Source organism: Phasianus colchicus, chromosome 5 (assembly GCF_987193195.1).
Source record: "Phasianus colchicus chromosome 5, bPhaCol1.hap1.1, whole genome shotgun sequence".
Classification (NCBI taxonomy): Eukaryota; Metazoa; Chordata; class Aves; order Galliformes; family Phasianidae; genus Phasianus; species Phasianus colchicus.
The window spans coordinates 18338044-18357772 of record NC_143440.1 but is presented as its reverse complement, the minus strand read 5'-3'; the positions used below and the strand labels follow the sequence as shown (position 1 = coordinate 18357772).

The following is a 19729-nucleotide window of genomic DNA, read 5'->3' as shown; positions in this document are numbered from 1 at the left end:
CAGGTAGGAGCCTGCTTGGGGTTTTGCACAGGTTCAGTCCATTTTTCCAACATCAGTCCTCATGGCAATACCATGTGATCAAATGGCAAACTAATCAGCAATGGGGCTGTGATGCACCACGAGGCAGTGCCAGCAAGATGCAGGGTTCCATGCTCATCCTACCACCAAGATGTTGCCTGCAGGTGCATGAGGCAGCCTCTCCCCATGACTTTCCCTAGCTAGCTACCTTTCCTTTCTGTTCAGCATCACAGCAATGTGTGGGATCTGCAAGCAGGCACGGTGCCAGGCGCTGCACTTACAAACAGCTGGCTGGTGGGAAGGGATGCAGCCCACCCTTCGCAGCAACAGGAGTTTACCATGCACACACCTCTCCTTGGACAGGGTGACTGGGACCTGGCCCAAGGAGGCTTGGCTGGAAACACCAGCTTTAAACAATCATTCCAACAGTTACTGCCATTTTCATATTATTCCAAGATAAAAGGGGCACTTCAGACCTGGGAAGTTAAAGGTTTGTATTAAAAATAGACTGTCTGCCTTGAAAATTAGGGAGCTTGACAGATGGGGGATGAAAGGCTGCAACAGAAGAAAAATATAGGCCACCACCCTTGACACCGCTGACCACCCCGTTGCTGACAGCTTCTTCCCACAGCCCTGCTTTCTAAAGCGCTTCCCACTTTAAGGAAATGTATCAGAACATAGGAGTTTATCTGCCCCGACCTTTACCCCCACATGAACCCTCTTTCATGTTAATTTTCTTTGCAAAACCTACCACATGTAAAGCCCCTGCAGTGCTTCGGCTTATTTGGTTCCCATTCTTTTTCTTATTATTATTAGCTTATATTATTATTATTGTTTTTGTTGTTATTTGATAGCTGATGAAGCAGTGGTCAAGAAATTCTTGAAGTACAGTAAATACAACAATTGGTTTGCTGCTTTTGATAGTTTTAAAGTCCACGTTAAAGCTATCAAACCACACACTGTTACTAGGGAAGCTTTAGAGAAATAGTAGAAGGATTCTATTTTTAAATGCTTCAACATTTTTGCAACAGGAACACTGCCAGGGTTTCTCTGCTTTATGCACCTATTTGGGCTACCTGTTAAGGTGCCAACCTTTCACACTTATAACTGAACATTTCAGAAGCAAAGTGTTTCACACTCTGATCCTCTGACACAAACAGCAAATCAGAAGCTATGTAGCATTCAGCTTATATTCCCTAAAACAAGGCAGGCATCAAGGAAATGAGCTACACTGTACTCACAGAGACCGTAGTACCCAGAATCTCTTTTTCCATCAGAGCAAGAGGGTTCTGCTGCTGAACCGTGTTAGCACCCTCTCATTCTTTTGCTGGCCAAAGTCTGCTCCAGACTACACAACAAAACTTCACAAGGGGACTTAAGAGGGGTATTGCACTGTAATTTTAAATTCTCCTGACAATCTAAGTGAGGTCATAGCACAGCTGAAGAAAAATCATTCTCAACCATGACCGAATGCTTACAGAACTGTGTTGGTTTTTTTTTTCCATCCCAGGGTTGAATGTCTGCAGATGATTCTCCTCTGCTGCTGACATACAGAAGATACAAACTTAAATCTGGGAGTGAGGGGAGGGACCCTCATACCGAACAGGAAGAGCTGAAATAATAATTAAGAGACCAGACTGCAACACAGGAAAGGAGAATGTAATTCCCAGCTTCCCTCCAGTTTTTGCTGTGACCTCAAGCTCCTCCTCACAGGAATGAGGAGTGGGAGCTGGCACCGTGAGAAGCAGCCCCAGGCAGGCTGAGATGTGCGGTACCTGTGCTGAGCTCAGCACCTCAGGGTGCTCCTGGAACTGACTGCTGATCAATGGGGTGCTGGACAGGGGAGCATTTTAACCCAAATTTTTGTAGGGAGGGGGCTAAAAATCTCAAACCAAGTCGCACTGAACAGATGTCAGATCAGGATGTTTGCCCCAAGCCCTCTCCCAAATATATACAGCTACATTTCTTCCTACCCAAAAGCAAAACAAACAAAGCATAAAGCAAGCAATAACAGAAAACAGAGCAGACTTCACTCTCACAACCCAGTTAGTTGATATAGCTGAGCTAATCTAAAGCATCCCTGCTGCCAAAGGGAGACTATTCCTCTCCCTTTTCTACTTCCTCCTTGCTCCAGTTTCTTCCTTCTGTTACTTGTGTCAGCTCTCAAGCTCACCTGAGCGCACCACGAAAGATCGAATTCACTGACCTAGTAAAAAACTGATCCATCAGAATGTAGGTTTTGATCAGACTAATGAGTTCAATTGGTTCAGCACAAGGCCAGATGAAGGAAGAACCTGCACAAGAGAGGCTTGGACCAGGGCTGGAAAAGGAGGGAGCACAAAGCTATTAGAGGAGTTGACCTGCATTGTCCAGCTGCACTCTTGACACAGGAATGCCTGTGAATGCAGAACTTATTCCTGCTTTAACTCCAGTTGGTTCAAAGCCAGCCATAGACTGATTGGAACAAGGGTCCTAAGCTGCTATTTTTTACTGCAGTTTGCTCCATCTCCCATGCAAACACATCTGCCACTCTCCAACTTCCTCACTCGAGCAAGGGAGAAGTTGGCACACTGCACCTAGCAATGTTAGTGATCACTACTGCAGAAGAGGTAGACATGGGCACCAGTGGCAGGGGTAGCTACCACTTGCACCATGAGCTCTATGCCCCTTCCCATCTCACAACACCTATGAAAGTATACATTACTCACAGAACTAGATGGAGAATCTGAAGTCTTCGTCATTCCTATCACAGTTATGTCCGTGCTGATGTACAAATTCATATCCTGAATCTCTCTCAGCCTCTTCTGTTTCCTGCATTTTATCCAACAACTGGTTCTTTTCCAGTCTCACAGTGTAAGGACTGAATCTCCAGCCATCTCCCCTCTATGTCGATGCCAACACCACAAGGCTACATATCAATAGTTGAAGTACATCTCTTACTGCCCAGGTTAAAAATCAACTCTCTAGACTACGTGCTGAAGGGAGGGGTTAACACATAGAAATGGGGGCCTATAGGGAGCTCATGTCAGGAAGCAGCTAAATGGGGATTTGGGGACTCCACATTTTCAACTCATGCACGGAACAGAGCATGTAGACACCTGAGCCACCCGCCCAGACGAACTATGACTTTGTTACACAACATAACAAAAATCCAACGCCTTTTGTTTCTTAGAGTAATTATTGTCATTGTGATTTTATGCTTTAGAAGGACCCAATGCTTAGGGAATTATGGTCTACACACACAAAGAGTGGTTTTTCTTTAAAGAAGCTGCATAAAAAATTATATCTGCTCAGCACAACATGTTATTTGGATACAGGACCACCAAGGTGATGAGACTGTTTTTCTTCTCCATTCATCCATTTTTAAATCCATCACTTTCTATATAATGAACAGATGCTATTAACACTTCAGTGGATTTGTGCAGAAACTGTGATTCATTCTTAGCAGCAAGCTAATATAAACACATGAAATTGCCTCCAATCTGCTTTCCAAGCTCTAAGAGGGCTAGCAGAATAAAAGAGATATTTTTACAGAAGATTATTCTGGTTGCATACCCATAATAATTGTCTAATTTAAACATGGATGCCAGTAGCTTGTGAATGAATATCTAATGAGCCTTTTGCTATGGGATAAGGGGCTATAAACATTGGACTGAATCATGATGATATTTACAGTGGCATAGATGTAAAGTAATTATGCTGGGCAGGAATGAAGATGGAATTCTTCATTAACTGAAGCCTGGAGGAGGTACATATTTTTGTACTTACATTCAGAAAAGTAAACGGAAGCATAAGGTTAGCTAAGTCAATGAAAGAGTGACATAAATGACAAGAGATCCATTGAATTCTGAACACCAGACAATTTTACAGCCAACAATTACTTAATTGTAAATATCATGGAATAAAAAGAAGATGCTGGAAATCCTATAAGCACTGAAACAAGCAGATCTTTCCTAAACCTTTTCAACTTCTGTAATCACTCTAATGTTTAATTTTTGCTCTTATTAAAGCATACTTAGAGAGAGACAGGTGGGCTTGTCACCAAAGTCTGGGACATCCTTCCAAGTTCATTTAATCCCAGCTCTGCAAATCTTCCTGCACAGCCTTAGTCGTGTTATTATTCAGTCCCCTACCTGTAAAAATGAGACTAATAACATCATTCACATTCTCAGTTGCAGTGTTTAGGTTAGTCATGTACTTTTCAGAGTAAGAAAACATCTACCACATGGTGGTAAGCACCAAAGAGTCCTCATTTTAATGGCAGGATCTAGACTTTTCTATGCTATAGGTAACTACGACTTAGAATAATTTGTTGGGAGCAGTGCTAATTATTCTGCCACAGCATATTATCAGAAGTAGAGACAACTGGTAATTACTGTGCCAAAAATGCAGAGGAATGAAAAGCACCTTTATTGGTGTAATATGTTTAGAAGGGTCTTGTCTGAAGGTGTTTATCTCAGAGCTCTGCTGTATGCTGGGGTCAAAAGCAAAAGAAAGAGACTCCAAAATAGCAGATAGTCTGACAGCTGAAGCATTCATCTGTATGAAAATAACAGAGGAGGACGTGAATCTGGATTGCCCATCCACTGAGTAATTAGTCCAATCAGCACCAGATATTTTTTCAGCATTTTGTTGTCTTTTTCAGTGAAAAAATACCAAAAATTCTTGGTTTTTTTTTTTTTTCCTGCTAAAGAATTATTTTTAAAGATAAAAAAAATATTTAAAGATTATTTTTAAAGCTTTAAAACTTCAATAGGATGGGAAAAATAACTGATCTCATCTCCTAATTACAACTACAACTCACAAACACAGTCTAGTGCTAAAATTCCTTGCTTGTGCCTGGCCTCTGAAATATCACAGGTATGAAAATAAATTGTGCAATTATGTGATTCAGGGCACTTCTCAGACTTTTGCTCTTTTCTCTTAATTGTCAGGTTCTGTTCAAATACATGAAGTCTGTAGCTCTTTCCTTTGTGTGAATAGCTTTCTCAATCCCCATACAACTTAATATTCTGTTGCCCTATTAAGCTAGCCATGCAGAAAACGGTTCCTTGCCAAATAATAGGAATAGCAAACGTATGAACTCTATACCTCAATGAGGTGTTAACTTCAAAGCCTTGTTATTTGGTAGTTGGGGCCATTTAAATGCTGACATTATTAGGCAAGGAAGTCTAAGAAACAAGCACTCAGTGGGAGTCAAAGATCTTTTTAAAAAGCATTTTCTTTATGCTCATCACACCGCAATTCATTTAGGATGGGCTCCTGTTCTATGCCTACACGTTTCCTAATTAAGACTTCTTTCCTTGCCACAATGTTTAGGTTACAAGGAATCTGAGGCTCTCCATGTACCCCCTTCATGATTGGCATATTTTTTTCTTTTCCCTCTCCCATCTCCTTGGTTGTAATTACATTACAGTGGCTTATCTCTCCATCAAAGGATGGGTAAGTGGTCCCTTTATAGAGCTGCTCTGAGCAGCTGTTGGCCAGTCAGGGAACACTGAGGCCTGACCAGAGCTACGCTCTCCCCAAAGGGCTTATCTATATTGTGCCACATTGAATGCAATGTGAATCAGTGTAGACAAGAACAAATAGCATTCAGCACATGTCAGCTAAGTGCAGTTTTAGCCTGACCTAATCAGTGTTTAATCATGATTAGCTGACACTCACGGTTTATTGTGGTCCTCACCAGCCAACATATTGTGACCAGTATTACGTCAATTACTTAGTTACCCAAAATTACATTCAGACTTGATTAAATTCTGCCATTTGTATAACTTTCTAGAGACCTGGCAACAGAAGTTTGTCTCTTTGAAACCTAGGCAGTAAAGCCTTACATCCAGGTTTGCACTTGATTCTTGCCACAGAATGATGCAAAGTCTCCAGATTATCTATTTGATAGCGATGGCAAGGCACGACTGCTACACATGTAGGTATCTCAGACTAACTCTAAACTAGGCTTGAGTGCTGAAAGCAATGAGGTTCAGGTGCTGCAGGCTTCAGCTGTCAAGCAAGCAAATATTTGTTCATGGTTTCAGGTCAGCAGTATCTTCTGTAGCTTAAGCAAAGCCTAAGGTGTTGCAGCTTTCCTTTAGCTGTATTAGCTAAAGCAGTGCATACTGCAACGACACATCTGACCGAAGCTCAGGTACAGCCTAGGACAGAAGGTGCTAACTGAGGCATTGCCACAGACTGTCTCAGTCCTGTTGGGAGAAAAAGTGGTATTTATATTCTAAATAGTATGAAATAATACTCCTTTATTCCTTTAACTCTTGCATCTCAAACATTTAAATAAGGTCTGCACAGATGCACAGAGTGAGCCCTGTATTTGTGGCAGTAGCTCCACACTGGCTCCTTAACAGGTCTGGTTGGAGCTGCTGCCCATTCATGCGCACAATCTGAGCTTCCTATTTTCCCCATTACAATTGCAGCTTCAGTTCCAAAAGTAATATACTCTTGGCTAACCACTCTGCTGGTACTAATGAACTCAAAATCTTTCTGTACACTCAGCATCTTTCTATAACTGGATATCCACATCCAGCTCATTCACTGTACTTAAAAAAAAAAAAAAAAAAAAAAAAAAAACTTTGGTGCAGTTTCTTTTAATTCTTCCTAGAAACTTCAAGTATATACGGCACCAAATGAATGAGAGAAATCCTAAAACATGTATTTATCTTTGCAGGGATGTATCATTTAACAGAGGCAACCACAGTAGGCTGTTGCTATCTTTTCAGCTGGAATGAGAAGCCCCATTCAATTTTTGCATCCTATAACAACATAACTAATGTATGTATTATCCATCAGAGAAAGAACGTGTTCTATGGGCCCTCCTGCATCTGCTAAGCTTGTATGTTGTGGGGTCGATGGAAGATCACCTCTTCTAATGGTGCCCGCTCCTCCTAATGCAAGGGCACGTGGTTTGGGAACAAAAGGCATTATTCAGTGTCTGGAAGTAGAACACTGGCATCTATGTTTCATAGGCTATTTGACGCTTGAGATTTTTAGGGGTCAGCAGCCTCCCCAGCCTTTGTGTTCATTTTGCTGGCATCCCTTGGGCAGGACAACTACAACAGGAGCGGTCTCTTTGAAACCTGGGGATCCTCAGGCTCCAAGAACTGACGGTTACTGTGTGCAGGAAAATCCCAAGTCAAGTACATTTGAGACCACATCTGGTGTGAAATATATTTATTGTAAGCATCCCAACCACACTGAGGCAATGTTTTAAAGCTACAATATTTTTAACCAAAACACTATGAATCGGTCATCTGCTTTCTACATCTTTCCCTTCCTAACATAGTACATTGGTAAAATATTCATGTGTACATTTTCTTTCATAATCTTCTTCTTCCTCCTGGCCTGAATCTGAGGAGCAGGAAAGCATAATATGCAAACCCAGAAATATTTGGATGTCAGACTATAGCTCCGAGTTGCGGTATCACTGGATGATTCCAGGCAAAGAGAATCAAGCTGCTCACCAAAGATAAAATCTGGCACCAATTTTCCTTTTGCTTCTTTTGGTACAAAGCTGGAATTTCTCCTCTCTAGTCAGTAGAATTGTACCATGGGGATAAATTACAGGAGAGGCAAATCTTCTGTGTGTAATAAACAGCACTGAGAAAAGAGATCCCTGAGGGCAGTGAATACAAATTGGGTAATTTGAGAAAAATAAAATAGCCGCCAGGAGTAAACTGAAGCTATTTGCTTAAAAATGAAGACCAAAAACAGCCTTACTTGATCTAGGACTATCAGGCCTAGAACTGCTGAATTCAACAAAGAAACTCCTACTCATTTCAAGTAACTTGAATCAGTGCATAGGACATGTAAATAGTCTCTCCTGTGGACATGCTGAGCAGCCACTGTCATTACCTTTTCCCTGACCATGGGGCAGGTAGGAGCCCCACAGCCTGTGCACAGACAAGGTGCCAGCGGTAACTTGTACTCTCCCAGACAGCACTCCTTGAAGTAAGTCCCATATCAGAGATGTGTTATTCCTCTCCCTTTCTCATCACACAAGGGTTTCAAAGATGGTAAGAAAACAATTAAGAAATTAAGAATCTTGCTCCAGTCATGTCCACTCCAGGAATTACCATCAATATTCTTGGTAATATTTTCAGCCTCAGTTTTGGAAAACATCAAATACTATCATAGAAGAATAGAAACAAGAAATCAAAACCTCTATTTCACGGTCCCCTCAAAACATTTCACAAGCACTGAGGAATTCATCCTCTCCAAACTACCATGAGAAGAACTTTACTTTTGGTGTCCATCTTTCAAAGGGTTTTGAAAATCAGACATTAGGAAAAGAGCAGCAATTCAAATTGAGAAATGTGAAGTCAGAAAGCAGCAGTTTCAGCTTAGCAAGAACATGTGGGGAGAGTAAATTAGGGAAACAGGCACGTTGTCAGCTTAGCAGTCATAGGTATAACAGGAATTTGAACTTAACACTAATGTTAAAAGTTTGGCCTGCGTTACAATTACCAAGTATTAGGATCTATCTTCTTCTTACTTGAACATTCACTGCTCTGATAATATCCTATAAGGATTTTAGCCTTCCTCCTTTAGATCAACATTATGCTAGCATTACCATTTTAAATATCGGCCAGTTTATGAAGTGTTTCAGTAGAGACGTTAAAAGCAGAAGAGTGTATTTTTCCTATCTGTGTAAGTTCTGACAGGAGTTAATCCAAGGAAGTTCTGTAGCCTACAGTATAGATCAGGTAACAAAGATGAAGGATTTTTCTGGATTTATAAACTCTGGTTTGATGATTCCCATTTTACAAAATGCTCACTGAGGCAAAGGAGGCACCTTTCTTTAGCCAGTGTCCGTAAATGGAGCTTGAAAGAAAGTCATAATCAAACATACTGCTCTTGAAACACCACTAACGCTTTATTGTTAGGTTATACTTGCTCTCAAAAGACGTGATTATTTAAACAGTCCGTTAGATTTGCCTACACTTATTTTTACTTTGCTTCTAAGTATGTCTGCCTCTGCAGTCAGAGCAACACAGTCTCTCCAATCCGACAACAAGCACATCTACACCAGGTTATTTACAGGAGAACTTGTAAGAGGAAGCTTTCCAGTCTTATAATTATTTCCAAACTGAGCCATGCTAACTCACTCTTTATTTGCACAGCTAGCTGGAAGATAGAAATTGTTACCAAAAGTGAAGGACAGGCCAGCCCTTAGATCTATCTACCTTATCCTAGTTCTGATTTTTCCTCTTGCTGAGTCTTATCCCCAGCCGTGCCTCCTATCGTTAAGGGTTGTTCTGAACTGCACTATCAGTAAACCTTCAAGCCTCGCAAAGAAAAAGAGAACATGAATTAGCTGAAATAAAAGACTTTGTCCAGATTGCTTTGTTGGATAAAGCACCTTTGTTGTAAACATGTGGGAAAGGAGAGTCCAACCACAGCTCATCCAGATTCCTTAGACACACACGCCCAGTGATATGTATTTGTGAATATTTTCCACATTTATATCTGCTAACCAAAGTAACCAGTTTTTACTTGTTTAATTACTGCTGAAGAAAGAGGAACTGTCAGAGCCTTAAGAGTTATGCCAAAGCACAGGGTGGGTTCTCTCTGATTCATATGCTGCATGGCTACCGAAACCAAGACCCAGCATCAGGAATGCCAAGCAGTAAGAAAAGAACCAAAAGAAGCCGTCCAGCTCTACAACATATTTTTAATCTAACACTCTTGTTAAATTAATGTTATTCCTGACTTTCCCAGCAATTTAGCAGCGTGTCAGATGTATTATCAAAACATGAGGAAACAGGAAGAACTTTGGGTGTTAAAAGTATGGGACCTAATAGACTGCTATGCTAATGAGGTTTTATTCCTCTTATTTTCAAAAAAGAGTAAATGAATGAAAGCCATCCCAGCACTGACTATCCCTCTCTTTAGCTTCACTGAAAACACAAGATTACCAAAGGAATTAAATTAAAGGAATACATGCAACTGTTTTTTAAATGGCAAAATCCCTCACATTTTGCACACAGAAGGGCATGAAGATAACTCATAAGAATTCCTGAAAATCACAACCACCACTTAGAACAAGTCCCAAACCCCCACTGTTCCAAAAAGCATTCAGAAACTAGGCAGAATTGGGTCCTTTCATTTGCGCTGAAGATACAAGCTGACAGAAGAGCAAGGTAAGGATGCCAGCTGCTCCCTCTACATGTCCAGAAATGGGTCCTAAATTTCACAGGAAGAGTGGGAGATAATACATAATAAGAAAGAAAAATTGGAGGTACTATTCCACGGACACTTGAGTGGATAAGTACCAGAGCAGAAAATACATTCTAATTAAAGCTCCATGATATTACCACAATGACATCTCCATCTGGCTCTGTGAGTACATACATCACGTTATAGGGAGATACACAGGAAAGTAGGCACTTCTAGACGCACAAGCAGAACACAGTCTTTAGATGAGTTTGTGCTGTGATTCTGAACTGCGAGCCTAGCATTTCTGTCATATGTATTGTTCCCCTGCTTGTTATCTATTTCTAATATTAGACTATGTTATTTAACCTCCTTTCTCCGCTTTTTCATCTGCAAAATGCAGAAAACTTTTGGGATTAAGAGAGATGAGTACAACCTCTCACTATGGCCAGAGCAGGACCAGAAAATTGGCGTAAAACAAGATCAAGATTTTGACGTAGGATGGCTGCTACTTTGTACCCTCTGGAATGAAGGACTGTTGGGTAGACAGGAAAAGACAGACATTTGTCCTGACACCTGCAAAAAGTCTCAGCCCATAGCTTTCACATCCAGAACCACAAACCTGAAACCCTTTATAAGCCCTCTGCAATTTACTTGTTACAGCATCTAAAACACATAAATTAACATAATTACAACCGTCTCACACTCATGTAAACCCAGACACGGAATAGAAGCAAATGCTGTCACCACTAGGTTTACAGTTCAGATCTACGTGATTGGTAGTGCCATCTGCAAATCACCAGTCAGAAAGCACTGTCTCAGTTTATAATTCCTTAGCATAACGTTCATGACAGAACCCTGAGATTAGTCAACTGTCCCTGAGGTTATTCTGAGGTAAATCAGGAATTGCCTTATTTGTTGGAATGTGGTTACACTGCTGAAATAATGTTGAAAAGAAAAGGGTTTCGTTCTATAAACTGTGCACCTTGTTAACTCAAGTAGGCAGTCTAGATAGTGTATTTTATGCTGTGCTGACATGTATATAGAGTAGCAGTTGAAGCAAGAAGCTTCATATCCACAATTCAAAAAGAACAGAAAAGAGAGTGTTTAGCTCCCTCTGTTACATCCTCAGACTATAACAGTGGTTGGAGCATCAAAATGCAGTTGTGCCATAGGGAATTTAGAGCAGCTCCCTAGTATCAGTTATTCCAGGCTTTCTTTCCCTTTATATGTACAATTAGAACCTAAATGTTGTGGCCACAGTTCCATCTTTTCCCGTGTTTTCAGCTGTACGTGAATAGCTGTGATCAGGACAATATGATTATTAATATTTCTATGGTAATTGCAACTGGTAATTGCAATTGCCTTAGTTACCATTCAAAAGACAAATGCTAAGTACTGGTACATGTAAGCTCTGGAATACAGAGCAACGGGACAATGCACAATATCAGAGAAGTTGAACAAGTTTTGAAAGTGACTTTTGCTCCCTAACAGCCACAGACGACCACCAGAATAACCAGAATGACAGTGCCAGTGGATTCGAGCTCTATACCGCTGGTATGGATGGCTAACCAACCATGAAGCCCGCACCTGGAGCTTGCACTGACAGCACACCAGCTCCTACCCAGGAGAAAAGCTGCACTGTCAGTGGGGAAGAAAGATGAGGTATTCTTCATCACCAGAAAGTTCATCCCAGAGAAAACTACTGTCTAGAGGTCTGCTAAGGAGAATCCAAGTCCTGTTCCTGCTCTGAGTGTATCAGGTTTTGAAGGTTTTGTGCAAGCCTTGAAGCAATTTCCACTGCTAAATGTAAACAAGGCTTTCAGATAGTCCTGTGATGTCAGGATATAAAGACCAAATGAGATCCATTTACAAAAGCAGAATGAATATTTAAATAAAAAGCAGCCACCATCAAAAATTTTTTAAAAATGCTGTTTTGGTTAATGCAACATACTGTATTTCTGCCAACAAAGGCAGTTTCTGATCAGGACATGCTGTGTTTTCCTCTGGAGATTTTGCAGGCAGGGTGGTCTTTCAAGAGGGACGGGAAAGAGCTTAGTTAACATTATACATCTTTCATATATGCAGGCTGGTAAATGTAAGGCATTACAGCTGTGAGTTTGTCACCAAAAACTAAGCTGAAAGGAGACTAAGTACGGGAGATTGACAAGAATACGACCTAGTCACTCTCAACACTTTTTATTCTTCTTCATAATAAAGAAACTTCTCTTGTATTTGCGCAGCCAGAATTCCTTGGCCTTTACAGTGGTCAGACAGAAAAGATAGAAGAAAAGGGATGGTACAAAAAATGTCATAGTTAAAGTTTTATTAATTTACTATAGGCTACAACAGAGGACTGCAGTCTCCTTAAGCTGCATTTGTTTATTTTGATAGGAAGAATACTTTGGCACTGAAAGACTGTACTTCAAATCACAAAATGCTAAGTCAATTTTGGAAGCAAGAGCTACTCTAAAGAATCAACTGCATGTTCAGGAGGAGATCTGAGCAGTTGGCAAATCAAGTAGATTTCACTGGGACAACATACTGCTTTTATTTGAAAAAGCATCCTTGATCAGTGCATGCTTAAACCCAGTGAGACCTGAGCAGGTAATTGAAGTTAAACATACGTTGAAGTCTTTTTCTGAATCAGATACATATGAGGAAATACTTATCAGTTGGAATATGGTATTTATTCTCTGGTTCATCCCTTTTTCCTCCTAGAGTTTTTAGAGTTTGAAATATCCTGTGCAAATAATCCATCTAAATAAATATGGAGATGCTTATGTAATTACATGTGTACAGAGGTTACAAAGAACATTTTCATTTTATAAATACAATATTCACCTTCAAGGCTAAACAATTTACTAAGACCATTTGTTTTTATATTGAGTGATGTTTAAAAAACTGCCAGATGGAAGCTGTGCATCTCCCTTTGAGAGGTGAAGTAATACCTTACGCTTACTAATTTCAAGAAAACAGCTATTTTATCTTTCATCAGTGTTATTAAAATTATTATTAATAGCAGTATTTGCATGCTGGGTAAAGCAAATATTTGAAACAGGGCATGGATATGAGACCATTATGCCATTACTACCATTCTCCTTTACTTCTGTGATTAAGGCTATAAGGATTCAGAAAACCTTCTTATCAGATTTCTTGAATTCCAAAGGTTTTAGCTGTGAAAAATCAGCTCATGCAAAGAGGAATCATTTAAGAAAAGATACTATCATTGTTATTCACGTCACTCAAAACTCACGCCAAAAGAATTTCCACTGAAATAAAAGAGATTGTTCATCAAGTCAAGCCAATTCAGTATAAATGCAGATGGAAGAATGATTTATGGAGTTTTTAAGCATATTCTGCTCACTTGTTCCCAATTTACAATATAGTCAGCATGGCCACTTCAGTTTCCAAGTCATGGAAGGATCATAACCTGCCAGTGTTGATCCAAAAGCACATGCCTTTACATCTGCAACTGAGATAGCATCTCTAGCAAGTGGGATCACTGCATGACTAAACATCCCTAAGACCACAGTTGAACATCCTACAGTATTTAGGCCATAGCTAACTCCAGCTAAGAGTTTATGATCCTTCACATTCTTGCAGCAATGGTATTGCCATCCCTCTTCCCTTTCACTTCCCCAAATTTGCTACATATTTTGGCAAAATCTGGTTCTAGCTCTGAGGTTACAAGAATGAATGAAGAAAAGTAGTGGGAGCAGACAGGAACCTGAATCAGCAGCAGCTGAAACAGTCTATTTGACTAGGCTCAACCTGAGCAGCAGTGCCAAAGTCACACATCAACTTGTAAGCTTATTTAACTAGCTGTCTGTGATCCAGCTGGGTGTGTTACTGAACAAAGCTATTTTTCTCATCCATTACTGTGGTCTATAGCTAGGAAGAGGAGAAAGACTGTCATAAATAGAATGATTCAATACAGAGTTGAGGCATTCTTGCAACATATAGTCACAGATACAAAGTAATGATTTATAGGTTATATGCAAAGCACAGAGCCATCAGTAGCATCATAAAAACAAGTATTTGACAGTTACACAACAATTTTTCTTACCCTAGTTCAGCTCCTCTGTGATAGCTTTTGAGAGATGATCAAATATTTTCTAGCCCCAGCCCCATTCATCCTGTCCCAGATCCATACCACAATAACTTCTACAATACACTCACAACGCCTTAAACCACACAACTGTTGTTTCAAATATGCAAACTCATTACCCTGACAGGCATTTATTCTACATGTGGGCAGAAAAGCCCAAAGACTTGACAACGCACAAAGGTAATCTGATTTTAGAACCTGACTTTGTTGGCTTATATTTATACTGGGGAACTTATCTGACACCACTAACCAATAAAATCTTTCTTTAATCTTCTTCTAAAAAACCTAGGCTGCTGGAGATCACACCAAGTAATCAATCTCCAAAGAATAAAATTAAAGTAAAATATTTCAAAGTGTATGTTACAAAAAACTACAGTAATACTAGCTTTAGAATATTAGAGAAACAAAACACTGCTACAACATACCTTGAGCTGTCTCAATATAGCATTCATACATAATACAAAACCACTCAGAGCTCACTAAAATTACCTGGAAGACACTTCACAAATGGGTACAGAAAATAGCAAGAGGTTGGGATACTCATTCAAAACATAAAATAGGAAATATCAAGTGTTTTTACAGTGTGAAATTGCTCTATGTTGGTTTCAGACAGCAGGGGAATTAAGTACTTTCTCCCAGATTGTAAACATGACTTTAAGAGAGCACAGAGGTTTCAGTCACTTGTAGTAAAGACTGCAGACTATTTGCAAGCTCCATCTTTCTCTTCTTCTCATCAGATATTTAAAAGTCAAGATGAAATAGAGGAGGAACTCAAAGTATAAAAATTATCCAAGTGTGAGGAAGTAAAGAATGCCACTGGAGAAAAGTTATGGTTGGAAATCATTGGGATTTCTACAAGCTATACGAACCAGCCATTCCTGATAACTACAGAGAGCACTCAGAGGAAGAGGAAAGTTGTGTTTAACAAGAGGCCCATTAACTTCAACTTCCATGGAAGAATAATACTGATGAAAAAATATAATTTACCTCAAGACTGAAAGAAACTAACAAATTGTAATTTTTTCATGTCACAAAATGTCGCTATTGTTACAATGGCACTTAATATACCATTAGTTTTTCATGTACCTGCATCTCATTTCCATAATTCATACACCATAAGTATTTATCATATCACATTTTGTTCATTTTTTTCATTTTGCTTTTTCAAAAAACTTGAACCGCGATTTCTACAATAAATTTTTTCTTTCTGGAGAGTATTTTTAAAAGACTAACAGAATAAAGTGGAGGACTGATTCTCAAATTTGCTGACACTGCAGTCATTACTAAATGAATCAACTAATTGCATGCTGAAAAGCAAATTATAAGGGAGGTATCCAAACGCTAATATTTCTCTACCCTTTAGTGGGAATCCCTAATATTAACTTTCTGCTACATAAACTGATTTGAAATAGCAACAGATAAAAATCATTCAAACTGATCTGGTTAGTTTCCTTTTTCTTTTTCTTTTTTTTTTTTTAAGGGTGAATTTTTTTCCTGCTTTTGTCCTGACTCATGAAAGACGCCAGAGAGTGATGTGGATGATGTGGTGAAAGCTCTGAAAAAAAACTCTACTTAAGTCAAGGACTAGGGGAAGTGGTCACTCTGCGAGGTCATTTTCCTGTGAGACTATGTGACAGCTGGAGAAAATTAGCCAAAATATCTGCATTCCAGAGAAGTATAAAAAGAAGGAAGAAAGGGAGGGGAGGGGTCAAATGTCTTGTGGAAACCTGTAGGAACAGCAATGGCATTTTCTGCATGGACTTGCTCAATCTGGTTTCCTGAAAAAGTCTGACTGAAACAGGAGACTTTTAAAGTCTCAGAGGGTAGTCAGGCACCCAGTTCCTTTAAAAGTCAGCAGGACATTCATTAAATTTGAGCAGATTAGCTGTATTGGATCTGTTCTCCAATGCTGGTGCAGGGACCACACAGAAATCCTACTCCTAACTTTATTACCATTTAAAGATTTACAGATCAGACACACTTCTAGAATGGAAGAACTGGGAAGGGAGCAATAATACCATGGTAATGAGACAGTTTCTTTGATTTCCATGTTCATAATTGTCAAAGAAATAGGCAGGGAATCACACATTTTCTTTGATACGAGTTTTGAATCGCTGATACTGGTTTTTTTATTTTGCAGTAAAATCAAAAGAAAAATATTCAAATATTTTGAAAATTAATTTGTATTCTCTTAAAAATAAAACACACAAGCTTTTATGTAAGTTAGCTGATCAGACACAACCTGAGCCTAAAATCCAAATCCTGTCACAATTAGCATATTACAGTGAAACTTTTGATTCTGATAAAGCAGAATATTAATTGAAACCATACCTTCCTCCTTCTGAAAGCTTCCATTTCCATGGATCTTCTAATCCTTTCAGACTACTCTCTGAAAGAAAAGAAAAAACAGAAAAAAAAGTCTCATTGAGATGAAGAAGTTTGCTTTCATAATTTCAAACAATAGCAGGAGAAATCAGTTCATACATAAACGAAACTCTGCTCCAGCCTATCTGCAGGATCTCCTTCAGCACAAATAAGAGAGACAGAAGGAATCAGGTAGGAGTCAGTAAATGACTCCCACAAGTAAAAGTAAGGATGCAGTCTAAAATAATTCAAAAGCAAAATTAAGACTTTTTCAGACTCCTAGCAATTACAGTTGAGGTCAAGTTTTTAAAATAGAGTAGCTGTCACTTGGGCAACTAAATGAGGACCATATTTTACAGACTGGACAATGATCCCATTCATGGGAGATTTCACATTCATTACATGAAGGATAATATAACATAATTGTAAATTAAGAAAAGTTAAATAGCCTCCAGAATGTTATAGAAGGATTTCATGGAGTCTCCAACATCTCATTCTATAATCTTCCCATTGCAAAATACAAGGGTATGTCTCTCATAGCTTGACCATTTTGTTCCAAATCTCTTGTGTGCAGATAGCACAATGTCTCTGCTCCTCCTCTAACCTGATTTTCTCTGGCAGTTTATCACTTTTGTGGAATGAAAAGAAAATAGAATCTGATTAAGGAAGGCAGTTCTATTTATTTTTTTCCTAAAAATATATTTTGTCTTGTCCTTTTTCTCCTCTTCTTCTTCCTTCAGATAATAAATAACTGTGAAGGAAGAAAAAGTTCCAAAAAGTAAAAAAAAAAAAAAAAAAAAAAGTGGAAATTTGCACCGCTAACACCATTGCTAACATGTAGTGTTAACCTACACTGTATTGCTTTGGGATCTGATATAGATATTTTCTGGGTAGCTCAAAAAAAACCCCACTTAGAGAGAAGATAATGGTTTAAATAAACATAAGGTGGTCCAAAATCACCTCTAAACTTGAAGTTAAACAAAATTCACTGTTAAATATAAAGCATGTTGCATTAACTTCCTTTTTAAAGAAGGTATTTTATTCTTGCACTTCTGTTTTATTTTTTAAATGAACCAGAAGCAGAAGTTTGAAATGTCATGTGAAATTTTGTTCTCATGAGGCTGTTGCTTGAGTTTTACCTCAGCAGGATTTAGAGAACTTCAGATAATCTGCTTAGCTTGTTATCTGAACCAAAATGCTGAACCTCTTTTAAGAATTACTCACGTCCCTATCTTTACCAGACACCTTTTTTTTTTTAATCCATCACTGCCTTTGGGCCATCATAAAACTTTTCCCCACACTGGGTATTTTCTTGACCTGGTCATGACTGCTTATCTCTGCCACAAGTGCCAAGTTCACCAGAATAGCTTTCCTGCGTACTCTGATCATTTATTGGTGTTCATAAGGAAGGAAAAGGAAAGCAATTCATGAGAAACTTTCCATATTTCTGTCTCACTATTTTTATTGTGGTTAATTTGATTAATTTTTAAAAAGTAAATATGGGAATATATCTATTGACATACTATTATCTGTGGTTGTTTATATATGGAGGGCAAATCCTTTCCTTCACCCAAAGCCAAAACAAACAGATCTTGTACAGACAAGTCCTAAATTGATTGAGAGTGATGGACGCCTCGCCACAGGCTGCAGAGCTGTTCCCCACCTATTAGTTCACTGTAGGTATGCTCTTCTGCAAAGACACTGTTTCATATGAAACCTGCCGTTAATAGCTTTCAGCCTTGATTGAAGCACTTTCATGTTAGCAACATTTTCTTTTTACACTCTTCGTTAGAAGACATGACTTATACCAAGATATTTGGTCTGTTTACCTACCCTGACTTTCAGACTTCTAACCATGAAAGTACCAGAAGAAGACAGATAATTTTGCCTCATAAATTTACTTCAAGAAGATGTTTTCAAATCTGCCAATTTCAGATAGCAAATGATGCATGCAAAAGCCCCTCACAAGTTTTTTAATTTATAGATATCTACAAGCATAACATTATGTGAGATTATTACAAACAACTAAAAAAAAACCCACAAAATTATCCATTAACCATTTTCCTGTTTCTTCACAGCATTCTGTGTTTGAAGATACACAAAGAAAAGTCATTTGTAAAGAATCAACTATACATCCCCAAATTGGTCATTCAGTGTTCTGCTGAGTGAATAAACACTTGATGATATCAAATTAATAACCAAATATACTACTGTGAGTATATGCACTTGATAGAAAAACAGATTGATGTTGAAGCTCTGTGGATCTGTGAACTTTAGTGACTGCAGCACAGCTGAAAACTGAACCAAATGTTCATTAAAAGTTACTAATATTTACCATTCTGGGTGACCTACAGTATTTGCTTTCAGGCAAGAGCTTCCCTCATCAAAAACCTATTTGTCCTGTATTATCATTTAAAGAAGGGTCAACAATCCTTTGAATTATTTTCCGCTACCAGGAAAGTGATTAGGTTATGATTATTTTTGTTCCATGTATCAATCCCCAATGCCTTGCATACAGAGACTTAAAGTGCTACCATTAGCAATTTACACCCACTTGCTGTCCATAAATGACTTTCAAGGTTCAAGGCAGTGGAGTGTAAAACTGCTGACTTAACTGCTGGAGCACTGAAGAGGAGAAGAAACTGGATGAGACAGAGCAAGCCCTAAATGCCTTCCATAATTAACAAACATGGCAAGACAAGTTATGAAAAACAAAGGGACTAGCCAGATTTATGCATATAGTCTGGTACTTCTGAAAGTTTGTCCAACTACAAAATCCTCTTTTGATCTACATTAATTGAAAGCACTTAAAATTCAATCATACATTTATGGCCACATGTTTAAAACCGAATCCTAATCTTGCATTTGTAACCTACTGGTCAGACTGGAATGCTTCCCTTCTGCGTCCAGCTCACCAAGGATACAAATCTAATGATTGTCTTTAGTTTCAGCTATAGAGTTTCATACTTGTGGCTTTGAAGGTCCCTAAATTTAATTCTAAATTGTATCCACAATGATAGCGGTCAGAAATCTCCAGTAGATCCTGACAACAAACCCCTGAGGAAGCAGTAA

At 38.9% G+C, this 19729-nt stretch overlaps 1 long non-coding RNA gene across 8 annotated transcripts in view; it reads right to left on the bottom strand.

Moving 5' to 3' along the window:
* The window catches only part of LOC116229084 (uncharacterized), a 272134-nt gene that overhangs the window by 128471 nt on the left and 123934 nt on the right, over positions 1 to 19729 (bottom strand). For all 8 annotated transcript variants that reach the window (XR_016466798.1, XR_016466793.1, XR_016466794.1 and 5 more), the window contains exon 2: positions 16625 to 16682. This is a non-coding gene — a long non-coding RNA (uncharacterized LOC116229084). The remainder of the gene's footprint in view (positions 1 to 16624; positions 16683 to 19729) is intronic.